The sequence below is a fragment of the Lynx canadensis genome, chromosome B4 (genome assembly GCF_007474595.2).
Source record: "Lynx canadensis isolate LIC74 chromosome B4, mLynCan4.pri.v2, whole genome shotgun sequence".
NCBI lineage: Eukaryota > Metazoa > Chordata > Mammalia > Carnivora > Felidae > Lynx > Lynx canadensis.
In genome coordinates this window covers 38,017,211-38,034,438 of record NC_044309.1, presented here as the reverse complement: position 1 = coordinate 38,034,438, position 17,228 = coordinate 38,017,211, and the positions used below count along the sequence as shown (strand labels likewise).

The 17,228-nt window shown below is 44.1% G+C and overlaps 1 protein-coding gene across 5 annotated transcripts in view; it reads right to left on the bottom strand.

The window, feature by feature from the left end:
* Positions 1–17,228, bottom strand: part of TSPAN9 (tetraspanin 9) — a 204,249-nt gene that overhangs the window by 173,565 nt on the left and 13,456 nt on the right. The window lies entirely within an intron of this gene.

Below are 17,228 nucleotides of genomic sequence, written 5' to 3'. Positions count from 1 at the left end.
CTCCACAATGCATCCCCCATGCTAACTTTCAGTCCCAGGGCAGAGACCCTAGTGCTAAGGGGAGCCTTAAACACAGAAGGATTTACACACACAGTTCTTGCCTCGAGGAACCAGCTAAGTCATGTCTGAGGTCCTCAGACAGGTGGACACATCAGGTGCTAGTCCCCACCGAATCCCTGGTGCCCAGGACCTGCTTACATACAGTAGGTGCTCAATAGATGACCGGCAGAAGCACAAATGAGCAAATCCCATACTGATAACCACATAGAGAATAGTAAGATCACCAATATAAACACCCCCAATAAACCATTAGTTGACCTAAACAGCATGCAGACAACAGCTACCATGGATAGGACTGATGAAAATAGTATCTTTTTCTTTTCTTCACATCGAGGGCAAATGTGTTCTAAGGCGGACACTAGGGCATGTGTACAGAAGGCCACAGGAAAGGGTGAACAAATTCGGGAAATCTCTTTTCAGTGAGCGCATTTCAAGAATTAGGCCAAAACACTCCCCGTCATGACAGAGCGCACTCCGTCAATATTAGCTGTAATTATAGCATTGTTTTTATTATTGTCTTGGCAGCCTTCCAGTGGAACAAGCAAGCAGCTGGGAGACAAAACACTGAGGTCTCCCATCTGACAGCGAGGGGCCTGGGCACACTACTGCCCCGCCGAACCTCATCTACCTCATCTGTTAAGTGGCAGAGGCCAGGTGGAGTGCTGCACAGCCCTGGCCACACGACCCTGGCCACACGAATGCCGGGACTCCTTCCTCCCGGATGCTTTCATTCAGTCGTCAGACGTCTACGGGGTGCCCACTTTGTGCCAGCTGCTGTCTCGATGCTGGACGTATAGAGCAAATACAGAGAGAGGCACGCCTTCTCCCCTGGAGCTCCCTTTCCAGTGGGGGCGCCGACTTTGTGAGTCTAAATGCACTTGCACTCCAGCCCTCCTAGCAGATCAGTTTCCAAATAACATTCCCTTTGCTTCTATGGGAGAAAGGACTCCCATTTGAGAGGAGTGCTGCGCTTTTGCTGAGGAAGAGGCTAAGCCCACACTGTCCAGGATGGCGAAAGCAGCTCTGGGAGCGGGAGCCTCGAACATCAGTCCTGCAAACGAGCTCACCCCCCGCTCCCCAGTGGAGCCCTTGTTCTTCCCATTTGCAGAGGAAGAAACAAGACTGCCCCATGTCAGACCTGTCTGACCAAGGCTAAGAGGACCAGGGAACCCGAGTCCGAGTTCAAGAGTGCTCCTCACATCCATGACCATGCGTGGCCCAGCGAGCTGAAGGAAGACGAGCAGCACACTGGGAAGGAGGCTCTCGGGAGCTCGAGGCCACTTGGGGTCAGGCCAGGGCACTCAGCTGCCGGGAAGATTTCTCACCTCAGGTCTGCTTCCTATAAAGCCCTTGCCCCCAGAGCCTGCCTGGCTGTGACTTACCCCCTGGGCGCAGCTGACTGCTGCAGACACCACGAAGGAACCAGGGAGGTACCATGGATCCCCTAGCAGACAACCTGACAAAGGTTCCTTCCACTGAGAGGTTGGGCAACAGCTTTAGGCAAGCAGAAGATGGAGTCCTTGGCTTTTTCCCCTTCTGAGTCAGCCCCCTACACTCTCCAGCCACTGAGCTGCAGACCTGCCCTTCCTTCTCTGGCTGGAATCTTATTTGGAGCTCCCTAAAGACCACCTTAAAAATGGCAAAAGGCTGGGGTGCCTGGGTGGCTCAGTCAGTTAAGCATCCAACTTTGGCTCATGTCATGATCTCACAGTTTGTGTGTTTGAGCTCCATGTCGGGCTCTGGGCTGACAACTCAGAGACTGGAGCCTGCTTCGAATTCTGTGTCTCTCTTTCTCTCTGCCCCTACCCTGCTGATGCCTCTGTCTCTCTCTTTCTCTCTCAAAAGTAAATAAACACTAAAAAAAAATTTTTTTTAACGGGGAAAGGCAGGTCCTTGAAGATTCTCTTGAAAATCCAGCCCCCACCACCGTTTAACGGGCCTCCACAGTGTGCAAGGTACCATCCCAGACCCAATGGGGTGGCACCTCCCTGGGAGCTTTCAGTCCAGGGAGGGGAGAGGCCGCACAGAGGAAGTGACATGATCCCAGAGAAGTAAGTCAATGAACAGGTCAAGAGCAGCCGTGTCTGTTCAGAGCGACGTTCGCGAGCATGCAGAATGGCTGCAGCAAGGCTGCCAGATGTTGCTGTGTGGGCAGGAGGGAGAACAACGGGCTAACCAGAGTCCTGCACTGTCTCAAAGGCACTGTGTATCCAGACACAGGAGACACAATGGGACAAGGCACTGACATAAGGCACCAGCCCAGATGGATGGGGTGCCAGTCAGGCTGGAACTGAAATGATGGAGATGAGCACAGACGGCGAGCAGCTGGTCTGCAGGGCCACCAGAAGGAGTCCACTTTGGGCAAGGATGAAGGTGTGAGGAGTTCCACAAAACTGTAGTAAGGAGGGCATATTCAGGTGTGCACTGTGTGTGGTGGCAGGGGTGGGGGGGTGTTGGGGCCTGGGAATTTCCAGGAGGGCTGGATCATTGGGCTCAAAGGGAGGACAAAGATTTAGAATCATTGAGTAGAAAAGTATCTTAGAAACGATCTCATACAACATCATATCTAATCTTACAATCCCAAACACAAAATCCCTGATCAATAAATATCAGTTTTTACTTAAACCCCAGAAGTGATGAAGAGCTCACTACCTCCCAAGATAGCCTATTCATCTGCTAGATGGCACTAGCAGTTAGAAAGTTCCTCCCAGGGGCACCTGAGTGGCTCAGTTGGTTAAGTTTTCAACTCTTGATCTCAGCTCAGGTCATGATCTCACAGTTACTGAGTTCATGCCCTGCACTGGGCTCTGCACAAATGGTGCAGAGTCTGCTTGGGCTTCTGTCTCTCCTTCTCTCTGCCCCTCCCCCGCTTGTACTCACTCTCTCTCAAGAAAGAAAGAAAGAAAGAAAGAAAGAAAGAAAGAGAAAGAAAGAGAAAGAAAGAAAGAAAGAAAGGAAGGAAGAAAGAAAGAAAGAAAGAGAAAGAAAGAAAGAAAGAGAAAGAAAGAAAGAAAGAAAGAAAGAAAGAAAGAAAGAAAGAAAGAAAGAAAGAAGAAAGGCAAGATAAGACAAGTTCTTCCTGGAACTGGATCCACATCCAATCTTCTGGAATCCCCTCATCCATGAGTCCTAGGTTTGGCCCTCTGAAGCTACAGGACACGTTTAAGCCCTCCTCTTCCCCATCAATCCTGCACATGTTAGAAAACAATTATCGTGTCCCCCTTACCACTCCATAAAAGCAATTCTAGGACAAAACGAACATTCCTAAATCCTTCATCCAACTCCCACGTGGTATAGCGTCCAGCACCTTAGTCGCCCTTCTCTGGATGAATTCAGATTTGCCAGTGTCCCGACCAGAATTAACAAACCCCAAAACTACAGATGTGGTGGAAGCTCCACAGAGCACAAAGAGAGTCTGAATCCCATACCCACTGAGATAGTGTTCTTCTTAGATAGTTAGCTTACAGTTTCTTTCATTTCTCATTCACTCATGCAATCAACAAATGTGAGCTGCCTACTATATGCCAGGCACTGGACTATGTACCAGGGAAATACTACATTTTCTTTGACAACAAGAAAATACCATCTCATCTTTGTGTTCAGGGAGACAGCCTACTTAGAGAGATAACAGACCCAGATAAAATTATGAGGAAAAGAATATCCTGCTTATGGGGTCTCATAAGAGTGCTGACTAGAGACACATTCCTCAGTGGGGAAGGAAGTGATGCCCGAGGTAAGTCTTCCAATAATGCTGGACTTTGGTTTACCACCATGGTGAAGTCATGCAGACTGGCTCTACCCTCCCACTTTAAGCAGCTAGAAATCTGAACAGAATACATGAGACAATTCCTTCAGATATGAGACAACAGGCCGCACAGGACTGTAATCCCTGAGAAGAGGAAAACGTAAGAGTGAGTCCTATGGTTACCCAGCTGACTGCCTGGAGGTGGTTTGCACACAGCTGCACAGGAGAAGGAATACAAATGGAGTCCAGTGGGGCACCTGGGTGGCTCAGTCAGTTGAGCGTCCGACTTCGGCTCAGGTCATGATCTCACAGTCTGTGAGTTCAAGCCCCGCGTCAGGCTCTGTGCTGACAGCTCAGAGCCTGGAGCCTGCTTCAGATTCTGTGTCTCCCTCTCTCTCTACCCCTCCCCCACTTGTGCTCTCTCTCTCTCTCTCTCTCTCTCTCTCAAAAATAAATAAACACTAAAAAAAAAATTTTTTTTTAAACACACAAATGGAGTCCAGTGGTCTCACCAAGCTGAAGAGACAGAAATCAGAGTTCATGGAGCTAGAATTGAAGGTAGAATAGTAGAGACAAAGGGCTGTGCAGACAGGGTGCTCTAGGAATGTGCAGAAGAGTCTCCTTGACTCTCTGGCTAATCCACACATGTGTGAAGTGAGCTCCACAAGACTGGGAAGAGAACCAATGGAAAGCAATAGGCCAAATGATTGTAGCACACAGGGCCAAAAAGAGGTCACATTCCCCCCTGGAGAGTAGAGAGACCTCACTATACCCAGGGCACTGGGCAGAGTCCTCAGAAGGGTGGTGCCTTAGTAGTGAAGCTAAATTAGCCCTGGACTAAAAGCTGCTCTGGATCCACCCTCACAAAGCTTAAAGACAAGCCTCAAATATTAAACTGATCCCAAGCAATTGAAATGCATGCCAAAATAAAGTCCAATACTATTTAAAGAAATATAATGAAATCCAGCAACATTAAATCTACAATGTCTGGCACTCAATCAAAAATTAGCAAGCATTCAAAGAAGCAGAAAGATATGACCCATAACCAGGAGAAAAATCAGTTAATAGAACAGACCCAAAGATGACAAAGATGATGACACCAGCAGACACAGATGAAAAGCAGCGATTGTAAGTATGCTCCATACGCTCCAGAATGTAGAGGGAAACATACACATGATAAAAAGAGAAAAGATATAAAAAGACTCATATCGAACTTCTAGAGATGAGAAAGATAGTATCTGAAATGAACGATACACTGGATAGAAAAATTTAACATCAGATTAGACCCTGCAGAAGAAAATAACATTGTACCTGAAGACATAACAATAGAAATTATCTCAGATGAAGCACACAAAGAAAAAAGACTGAAAAAAATTAATAGAGCATCAGAAACCTATAGGACAATATCTAAGAGGCTAATAGTCATGTAACTAAAGTTCTAGAAAGAGAACAGAGAGAAGGGGGAACAGAAAAATTCTTGAAGAAATAATGGCTGAACAAATTTTCCTACCTGCTAAAACAATGCAGATAAGAGAAAACACAATGCAGGGTGGGAGGGGCATTTCAAGCAAGTAGACCACACCGGGAACAATGAGAAATGAGAGCTTGCATGGTGGGAGAGGGAGGAAAGGCTACAGGTAATTTAGCCTTACAGAAACACAAGAGGCAAAGTGGCTCCAAGGGGGAAGCAGTAAGGCTGGCCAGGGGCAGGTGCAGACCTCATCTTGTTGGCCAAGGGATGATCACCTCATCCTGGACAAGGGCAACTGATTTTTTAAACCTAATGTCAGATTTTACAGTTTTCTTGAGCAGAAGTGTCCAGAGAACAGAAGAGAGGTTTGGGGCCCAGCTGCGACATCTGAGCCTTCAGCCTGCCCCCCATGGGGATGACCAGCTGAGATGCCCACCCTTGAACCCCATATGGAACAAAGAGCAGAGGCAACACAAACACCCCGCCCCCATCTGAGAAAGTTTTTCCTCCCTACAACCCCCAAAATCAGATCATTCTTAAGCCAGAAAGGACCTCAGGGATCAGAGACTCCTCATTTTACAGATAAAAAACTAAACTAAACTAAACTAAAGCCTAGAGAAGTAATGTGACTGGTCCAGGACAAGCCAGGTGTCCTGCCTCCTGGTAGCCTGCTCTGTCTACTGACCCACTCTGTCTGTTACAGTTCCACCCGCCCCTCCAGAACTATGGACTGGTCTGGATGATGCTTCTGAGTCTGAATGTGTACACACAGTCGTCTCTACATGTCCAGTCTAGCTCCTTCAGGACAAGGGCAGATTCCTGAACTTCTGTAGGATAGATACTCAGTACACATCTCCCTCCCATACACTGAGCAAAAGTGACTCTGGACCTGGCTCTGGGGAAGAAAGGAGGCAGTAAGCCTCCCTGAGAATCCAAGGCCACAGCTGCCCCAAGCCTGCCTAAGTCTGAGAGGGACAGAGAAACAGAAAGAGGCAGTTAGAGAGACCCAGGAAGCTGGACCCACTGACCCTGGCCATGGGAGCTCCCAGGCGACTCCCCAAGAGGCCGGGATGGTCTAGTGGGAGGAGGGACATTCCTCTGGCCTCTAAATCCTTCTCTCTTATCAGATTGGCACTGAGCCAGGCACTGAGCTTGCCACCTCCTCCACCCCAGGGGAGGAAGAGGAAATGGTCTTAACTCTCCTTCTCTACCCCTCCCCATACCAGCACCCACCCCCAGCCCCAACTTCACTGTGGGCTCTGGGTTGGGCGGCACCTCTTTACAGAGGTTAAGAATGAACAAATTCTTGGGCTATTCCTGGAGCCTTGATTTTTATCATCCTTCCATTCTGGTCAATTCTGAGAGGCCAGCGGCCGGGAATGCCAGAGAGATCTGAGCCCGGCCCACCAAACCCAAAATAACCCCACACGTGCCTCCCTCAAGTCCTCACGGATTTGGCCATTTGGGGTGCATGTTTTCCTACAAAGCTGCCCTCAGGCCCTGCAAGGTCACCTCACACGCAGGGTGCTAGGAACTCAAGAGGCATCCTTGGGTGAACTGAGGAAGATGGGAGCAGGTGTGGGGGTGGGGATGGAATAAAATAGAATCCAGGGTCAGCATCTAGAAAGTCTGGCTCCAGCTTCCTCTGCTCAAAAGAACCTGGGAAAACCAGCCTCAGTTTCCTCCACTGTGAAATTTTTGAGCTGGGCTCCCTGTTCACCCCTCCTCGGGAAAGGGAAGGTTAAGTCTCTCAGGCAGAGCCACGGCTCCTTCAGTGAGGAGCTCCTGATCTACAAGTCCTGCCCCTCCCCAGAGACATTTCAAACCCCTGCGATTATGAAGATGGATGGTTTATTTTTTAATTTTTTTAATGTTTATTTTTGAGAGAGAGAGAGAGAGAGAGAGAGAGGGAGAGAGAGACAGTGTGAGTGGGGGAGGGGCAGAGAGAGAGGGAGACACAGAATCCAAAGCAGGCTCCAGGTTCTGAGCTGTCAGCACAGAGCCCGACACGGGACTTGAACCCACAAACTGTGAGATCATGACCTGAGCCGAAGTTGGACACTCAACCGACTGAGCCACCAGGTGCCCGAAGATGGATGATTTTATTTTTTTTTATTTTTTTTTTTTTTATGAAATTTATTGACAAATTGGTTTCCATACAACACCCAGTGCTCATCCCAAAAGGTGCCCTCCTCAATACCCATCACCCACCCTCCCCTCCCTCCCACCCCCCATCAACCCTCAGTTTGTTCTCAGTTTTTAACAGTCTCTTATGCTTTTAAATCAAGCAAGAGCTCTAAACGTCCAGGGGAATCGGCTAGATTAGGGATACATTTCTTTTTATATCACAAATGCAGTATTTGTTCCATTCATTCAAAAAATATTTGAGTGCCCACCTGGTTCGTACCAGACAATGAGAAAACAGGCAAAGTGTCAGTGGAGGGGAAAATCAAGGGCTCTGCTCCTCAGAAGGAAGGAAGAACCAGAGATCGAGTGGAGCCGTTAGAAATGTCCCTGCCCATCAGAAAAGAGCCGTGGAGGCTGCAGAAGTCCTGAGTCCGAGTCCGTCCCCTGGCAGCACTAACCCTACTTGGAACCTGGGGGATGGGGGGTGGTGGCCGCAGGGGCTATGGAGATCAGTCCCCTAGCCCACTGGGACCACTGGGTTTACAATGTGGCAGCATCTAATGCTTTAGTCCCTGGGGTGGGGACCAAAGAAGAAAGGCCCTGCAGAGTCTGAAGAATCACCTCCTACTTCCCCTCTGCTCCAGAGTCAGGGTGGCCATGCTCCCGCACCCCAGCCCATAAAGAAAGGGTCAAGCAAGGCTTCCTGCCTGTGCTGATCAACATTCGCCCCAGAGCCCGCTGCACTGAGGGCCCAGGAAACCGGACTGCCAGCCATCGCCCAGAACTGGGGACAATTCTGTGCTGTAAGCAGGTCCTACAATCAGTATTAGCATCCCAAAAGCCAGCGGCCCCAGAAGCATTCCCAGAGAGAAGAAAATGTGTCCAATTCAGGTCCTCCAACTCCGGGACTCTGCTGTCCCACATGCATCGGGCTTAACTGGAATGTCAGAACGGGAGTGGTGTGGAGAGAGAGGCCCACTCTGCCTGATATTCCAGCCCCCAGTGTCCAAGCCAGAGTGGGCTTGAAGCATCCACCCAGACTGCATCCACCCAGCTTGAAGCATCCACCAGCCCCAGGCATGGTGGCACCCATTGTTAACCTCCCCATCAGCCAGTAGAGTGTGGCCCCTCTGGGGAAGTCACACCCATGTTTCCGAAAGGCAGCTGCTGCTGTTTTCTTGAAGAACAGTCCTCAGAGCCCAAGACCTAGTCCACTGAGCATCCCCAGGGGACATCCATCCCTCTCCCACAGGGACACCTGAACTTGTTAAACCACCGAGGGGCATTTGGATAAGAAGTGAGGAAGGTGGATGCTGGAGGTGAGGTAACATCACTTTTATTCCACATGAGGTGTGGGTATAAAGCAGGGAGACTTTGGCTGGGGCAAGGCAGGTATCTCCTTTCAGCTCTACATAAAGGGCTCTGGCTGCATCTACAGCAACCTCTTCCCTTCCTGGCTGGCCTTCAGAGCCCACTCCTGAGGGCTGTGGATGTGGCAGGACCAAGCCCTGGTTGGGGGGGGGGGGGGGGGGGGGAAGGGGAAAACCCACATAAAACACACAAGAAAGTTGGTAGCCAAGAACAGAAAGGGTTGGGGACTCACCTAACCCTGTATCAGTGAAATCAATCTCTCTCTCTCTCCCTCTCTCTTTTAATAAAGCATTGCGCATAATTTATACCCTATTCAAATAGTTTTTTCTTTTTTTATTGAAGTATAACTGAGACACATTGCATTAGTTTCAGGTGTACAACATAATAATTCTACATTTGAATACATTGCTAAATGATCACCACAATAAGTCTATCTACCATCTGTCACCATACAAATTTACAAACATTGTTTTTCTTGATAGGAACCTTTAAGATTTTTCCTAACAACTTTCAGTTTTGCAATACAATATTATTGACTGCAGTCCTCATGCTGTATGTTACATCCCCATGACTTACTTATTTTACAAGTGGAAGTTTTGTTTTTGGTTTTGGGTTTTTGTTTTGTTTTAAAGTTTATTTATTTTGAGAGAGAGAGCATGTGGGAGTGGCAGACAGAGAGAAGGAAAGAGAGAAAATCCCAAGCAAGCTCCACACTGTCAGCGCAGAGACCGATGTAGGACTCGAACTCATGAGCCATAAGATCATGACCTCAAATCAAGAGTAGGACACTTAACCTACTGAGCCATCTAGGTGCCCCTATGAGTGGAAGTTTGTACCTCTTGATCCCCTTCACCCATTTTGCCCAACCCACATACCCCTTCTCCTCTGGCAACCAATTGTTTTAGATTCCAGATATAAGTGAAATCATAAGGTATTGTTCTTTGTCTGACTTACTTCACTAAGCATAATACTCTCAAGTTCCATCCATGTTGTTGCAAATGGCAAGACTGCATCTTCTTTATGGTTGAGCAGTAAGTATTCCATAATATGTGTATACCACATCTTCTTTATCCATTCATCCACTGATAGATATTTAGGTTGTTTCCATATCTTGGCTATTATAAATAATGCTGCAATGAACATAGGAGCGTATATATCTTTTCAAATGAGCATCTTCATTTTCTTTGAATAAATACCCAGAAGTGGAATTACTAAATCATATGGCAGCTCTATTTTTAATTTTTTTAAGAATTCCTATACTGTTCTTTTTAAAAAAATTTTTTGTAACGTTTATTTATTATTAAGGGACAGAGAGAGACAGAGCATGAGCATGGGAGGGGCAGAGAGAGAGGGAGACATAGAATCTGAAGTAGGCTCCAGGCTCCAGCTGCCAGCACAGAGCCCGACGTGGGGCTCGAACTCGCGAACTGCGAGGTCATGACCTGAGCCAAGCAAGGTCGGACACTTAACTGACTGAGCCACCCAGGCGCCCCAAGAATTCCTATACTGTTTTCCACAGTAGCTGCACCAACAGTGCCCAAGGATTCCCTTTTCTCCACATCCTTCCCAACACTTGTTATTTTGTCTTTTTGATAATTCTAACAGGTGTGAGGTGATATCTCATTGTGATTTGATTTGTATTTCCCTGACGATGACCGAGGTTGAGCACCTTTTCATGTGCCTGTTGGCCATCTCTATGTCTTCTTTGGAAAAATATCTATTCAGATCCTCTGCCCATTTGTTAATCAGATTGTTTACATTATTGTTATTGAGTTATAGGAGTTCTTTCTATATTTTGGGTATTAACCCCTTATCAAATATATGATTTGCAAGTATATTCTCCCACGCTGCTTTTTTATTTTGTTGATGGTTTCCTTCACTGTACAGAAGCTTTTTAGTTTGATGCAGTTCCATTTGTTTATTTTTGCTTGTGTTGCCATTGCTTCTGGATTCAGATACAAAAAGATATCACTAAAAACAGTGTCAGAGAGCTTACTACCTATCCTTTCTTCAGACAGTTTTATGGTTTCTGGTCTTATATTCAAGTCTTTAACCCATTTTGAGCTAATTTTTGCGTATGGTGTAAGATGCCAATCCAATATCGTTCTTTTGCACATGGCTGTCTAGTTTTCCCAACATTTATTGAAGAGACTGTCCTTTCCTTATGGTATGTTTTTGCCTCCTCTGTTGTAAGTTAATTGACCATATATGCGTGGTTTGATTTCTGAGCTCTCTACCCTGTTGCACTAATCTTTGTATCTGTTTTTATGCCAATACCATACTATTTTGTTTACTATGGCTTTATAGTATAGCTTGAAATCAGGGAGCATGATGCCTCCAGCTTTGTTCCTCTTTCTCAGGGTTGCTTTGGCTATTTGGGATCTTTTGTGGTTCCATATAAGTCTTAGGATTGTTTGTTCTATTCCTACGAAAAACACCATCAGAATTTTGATAGGAATTTTGATAGTCTGAATCTGTAGACTGCTTTGGAAAATATGGACATTTTAACAATATGAATTCTTCCAACCCATGAGCACAAAATATCTTTCCATTTATTCGTGTCTTCAATTTCTTTCATCAATGTAATAGTTTTCAGTGTACACGTCTTTCACGTCCTTGGTTAACTTTAATCCTAGGTATTTTGTTCTTTTTGGTGTGATTTGAAATGGGAATGTTTCCTTTTTTTTATTGTTTTTTTTTCCCAATTTTTATTTTATTTTTGAGAGAGACAGAGCACGAGCAGGGGAGGGGCAGAGAGAGAGACAGAGAGAGAGACACAGAATACGAAGCAGGCTCCAGGCTCCAAGCTGCCAGCACAGAGCCTGATGCAGGGCTTGAACCCACAAACCACAAGATCATGACCTAAGCCGAAGTCAGACACTCAACCGAGTCACCCCAGGTGCCCCATGAAATGGGAATGTTTTCTTAATTTCTCTTTCCTATAGTTCATTCTTAGCGTATAAAAAAACAACAACATATTTTTATATATGGGTCTTGTACCTACCCTCCAACTATATCAAACTCATATATTAGTTCTAACAGTTTTTTGGTGGAATCGTTCAGATTTTCTAAATATAAAATCATCTCCACTAACATTGACAGTTTTACTTCTTTCTTTCTAATTTGGATGATTTTTATTACTTTTCCCTGCCTAATTGCTCTGGCCAGAACTTCTAATACTAAGTTGAATGAAAGTTAAAAGAGTGGGCATCCTTTTCTTGTTCCAGATTTTAAGGGAAAAGCTTTCAGTTTTTTTGTCATTGGTATGATGTCAGCTGGAGGCTTGTCACTTATGGCCTTTATCATGTTGAGGTACGTTCCATCTATACCCGCTTTGTTGAGAGCTTTTATTGCAAATGGATGGTGAATTTGTCAAATGCTTTTTCTGCATCTATTGAAATGATCATATGATTTTTGTCCTTCATTTTGTTAATGTAGCATTGACTGGTTTGAAAATGTTAAACCATCCTTGCATCCCTGGAATAAATCCCACTTTATCATGGTATATGATGCTTTTAATGTATTATTAAGTTTACTTTGCTAATATTTTGCTGAGGAATTTTTCACATATGTCCATCAGGGACATTGGCCTGTAGTTTTCTAAATTTTTTTAAATATTTATTTATTTTTGAGAGAGAGAGAGACAGAGACAGAGCGTGAGTGGGGGAGAAACAAAGAGAGAGGGAGACACAGAATCCGAAGCAGGATCCAGGTTCTGAGCTTGTCAACACAGAGCCTGACACAGGGCTCAAACTCACAAACCGCAAATCATGACTTGAGCCAAAGTCAGACATTTAACCAACTGAGCCACCCAGGCACCCCTTGGCCTATAATTTTCCTTTTTTGTGGTGTCAGAGTAACACTGGACTCATTAAAATGAGTTTGGAAGCATTCCCTCTCTTCAGTTTTTTGGAAGAGCTTGAGAAATGGATAGGTATTAAGACTTCTTTGAATGTTTGACAGAACTCACCAGGGAAGCCTTGACTTTTTGTTTGTTGGAAAGTTTTTGATTACTGATTCAACTTCCTTAGTAATCTATTCAGATTTTTTATGATTCATGAATCCGTCTTGGAAGATCATATGCTTCTAGGAACTTATCCATTTCTTCTAGGTTGTCCAGTTTGTTGGCACATAATTGTTTGTAGTAGTCTCTTACAATCCCTTGTATTTCTTTGGTATTGGTTATAACCTCTCCTCTCTTATTTCTGATTTTATTTATTTGAGCCATCTCTTTTTTTTCTTAGTGAGCCTAGCTACAAGTTTGCCAACTCTGTTAATCTTTTCAAAGAACCAACTCTTAGTTTCACTGATCTTTTCTATTATCTTTGTAGTCTTTATTTCAATTATTTCCAGTCTGATCTTTATTATTTCCTTCCTTCTACAATTTGGGGCTTCATTTATTCTTCTTTTTCGAGCTTCCTTAGGTATAAAGTTAGACTATTTGAGATTTTTCTTATTTCTTGAAGTAGACATTTATCACTATGACTGTACCTCTCAGAACTACTTTTGCTGGGGCGCCCGGGTGGCTCAGTAGGTTAAGCTTCTGACTTCGGCTCAGGTCATGATCTCGCGGTTCATGAGTTCGAGCCCTGCGCCAGGCTCTGTGCTGACAGCTCAGAGCCTGAAGCCTATTTCGGATTCTGTGTTTCCCTCTCTCTCTCTGCCTCTCCCCTGTTCACGTTCTCTCTCTCTCTCTCTCTCTCTCTCTCTCTCTCTCTCAAAAATAAGTAAACATTAAAAAAAAAACTACTTTTGCTGCATCTCATAGATTTTGGTATGTTGTAGTTCCATTTTCATTTGTCTCAAGTAAATTTTTTATTTCTTCTTTGATTTCTTCATTCACCCACTGTTTGTTCAATAGCATGTTGCATAATCCCCATATATTTGTGATTTTTCTTTCTTTTTTTTTTTTGAGTTTATTTATTTTGAGAAAGAGACAGAGAGTGAATGAGTGGGAGAGAAGCAGAGGGAGAGACAGACTCCCAAGCAGGCTTTGTGCTCTCAGTGCAAGCCTAACACAGGGCTTGAACTCACAAACCTTGAGATCATAACTGGAACCGAGATCAAGAGTCAGACACTTAACCAACTGAGCCACCCAGCACCCCTCTAACTTTCTTTTTGTAATTGATTCCTAGTTTTATACCATTGTGGTTGGAAAAGAGTCTTGATATAACTTGAATCTTCTTAAACTTATTGAGATTTGTTTTATGGCTTAACATGTGACATATACTGGAGATGTTCTATGTGCACTCCAAAAGAACGTGTATTCTGATGCTTTTAGATGTAAAGTTCTATACATATCTATTAAGTCTATGTGGTCTAATATATCATTTAAAGCCAATGTTTCCTTATTGATTTTGGTCTGGATGATCTATTCATTGATGTAAGTGAGGTATGAAATCCCCTACTATTATTCTAATGCTGTCAATTTGTCCCTTTAGGTCACTTAATATATGCTTTGTGTATTTAGATCCTTCTATGTTGGGTGCATAAATATTTACAAATGGTATATCTTCTTGCTGGATTTACCCCTTTATCCATTATGTAGTTTCCATCTTTGTCTTTTATTACAATCTTTTTTTTTTTTTGAAAGAGATTAGAGACAGCATGAGTGGGGAGGGGCAGAGAGAGGGAGAGAGATTCGCAAACAAGCTCCGCACTTCCAGCCCAGGGCCCAATGTGAGGCTCAAACCCACGAACCATGAGATCATGACCTGAGCCAAATCAAGAGTTGGACGCTTAACTGACTGAGCCACCCAGTCGCCCCTACAATCTTTGTTTAAGAGTCTATTTTTCTGATGTCAGTAAAACTACCCCTGCTTTCTTTTGGTTTCCATTTTCATGAAACATCTTTCTCCATGCCTTCACTTTCAGTCTCTATGTGTCCTAATATCTAAAGTGAGTCTCTTGTAGGTAGCTCATAGTGGAATACTGGGTTTGTTTGTTTGTTTGTTTGTTTGTTTGTTTTAATCCATTCAGCCACTCTATGTCTTGATTGGAGAATTTATCCAATTATTTATATTCTGTGTAGAATTTAAGGTATGCACTTGTTGACATTTTGTAGTGTTTGTTTATGGTTTATTGTTTGTTTTGTAGCTCCTCTCTGTTCCTTTCTTCTTTTCTTGGCTTCTTCCCTTGTGGTTTGATGACTTTCTACAGTGTTGTGCTTATGTTCCTTTCTCATTATCTTTTGCATATCTATTATGAGTTTTTGCTTTGTGCTTACCATGAGGCTCATATTTAACAGCCCATATACATAGGAATCTATTTTAGGTTGATAGCAGGTTGTTTGAATGCATTCTAAAACTCTATGCTTTTACTCCACCCCTGAACATTTTATATTTTTAATATCACATTTCACATCTTTTTCATGTCTATCCTCTAATTATAGTAGTTACATTATTTTTAATACTTTTATCTTTTAACTTTTATACTAGCTTTATAAGTGATTAGTCCAACACCTTTACTAAATAGTTGCCTTTCCTGGTTACCATTCATATGCTTTCTTGTTACTAATTAGTCCCCATTCTTTTTAGCTTTAACATTTCACGTAGGGCCAGTTTAGTGCTGATGAACTCCTGTAGCTTTCAGAAAGCTCTTTATCTCTTTTTCAATTGTGAATGATAACCTTGCCAGGTAGAGTATTCTTGGTTGGAAGTGTTTTCGCTTCCCTTTCAGCACTTTCAATATACCATGACATTCCCTGCTGGCCTACAATGTTTCTGCTGAGAAATCTCCTGATAGTCTTATGGGGGCTCCCTTGTATGTAACAAGTTATTTTTAAGATTCTCTCTGGGCATGCCTAGGTGACTCCGTTGGCTAAGTGACTGACTCTTTATCTCGACTTGCATCATGATCTCACAGTTTGTGGGTTTGAACTCCACATCAGGCTTTGTGCTGGCAGCATGGAGCCTGCTTGGGATTCTGTCTCTCCTTTTCTCTGCCCCTCTCCCACTCTCTCTTTCTCACTCTCTCTCTCAGAAATAAATAGGTGAACTTAAAAATAAATTCTCTCAGGGCGCCTGGGTGGCTTAGTCGGTTGGATATCTGACTTCAGCCCAGGTCATTGAGCCCCGCATCGGGCTCTGTGCTGACAGCTCAGAGCCTGGAGCCTGCTTCGGATTCTGTGTCTCCCTCTCTCTCTGCCCCTCCCCCACTCAAGCTCTGTCTCTCTCAAAAATAAATAAACATTTAAAAAAATTCTCTGTATCCTTAACTTTTGACATTTTAATTTTTTTTTTTTTTTTTTTTTTTTTTTTTTTTAGAGAAAGAGAAAGAGAGTGCAAGCAAGGAGAGGGGCAGAGGGATTGAGAGAGAGAGAGAGAGCAGGATCATGACCTGAGCAAAAATCAAAAGTCAGTCACTCAACCAACTGAGCCACCCAGGTGCCCTGACATTTTAATTATAATGTGTCTTGGTGTGGTCTCTTTCGGTTCATCTTGTTTGGAACTCTCTGGGATTCCTGGATCTGGATGTGTGTTTCTTTCCCCAGGTTACAGAAGTTTTTGGCCATTATTTCATCAAATAAGTTGTCTGCCTCTTTTGCTCTCTCTTCTCCTTTTGAAATTCCTATAATATGAATGTTAGTGCATTTGATATTGTCCCATAAGTCCCTTAGGTTACCTTCATTTTTTTAGTTCTTATTTCTCTTTGTTCATCTTTTGGGTAAGTTCCACTGCCCCTGTCTTCCAGCTCACAGATTCTATCTTCTGCTTCATTTAGTCTGCTTTTGAAACCCACTCATGTCTTCTTCAATTCAGTTATTCTTCAGTTCTACTATTTCTGCTTGGTACTTATATTCTCGATCTCTTTGTTGAAGTTCTCACTGTGTTTAACCATTCTTCTTCTGAGTTTGGTGAGCATCTTTTAACTATTACTTTGAAATCTACATCATGTAAATTACTTATCTCTATTTCGCTAAGGTTTTTTTGTTTTTTTGTTTTTTTTTTTTTTTCTGGGGTTTCATCTTGTTCTTCTGTTTGGAACCTATTCCTCTGTCTCCTTATTTTGCTTGAGTTTCTGTGTTTGTTTCTATGCATTGGGTGAAACAGCTATCTCTCCCAGTCTTGCAGGAGTGGCCTTATGTAGGAGATGAACCTTACTGTTCAACCATGCCCTAGCTCTTGTTTGCCTCTTGAACCTTTGTGATTATCTAAGCAGCCGGTTTTTTTCCTGGTGGGTCCCTGTTGTAGAGGTTATGCCAAGATGTGTCAGTGTTCCAGGGGGAAGATTTCAGTTAGCACCTGGTTTCAGGCCATTTGGGAGCTAGATCCTCAAGTAGCAGGTTTTAAAGCATGCAAATATATGCAGTCTTATGGGAACATAATCACAGACCCTGCTGACCTGCAAAACAGGCAGTCTGGAGGAGTCCCCTCAGTGACAGTTGTAAAACGTGAGGCTCCTTTCTGGGAGGGACCAGCAAACTTTCTGAGAGGTATAGCAAGGCTGAGGATC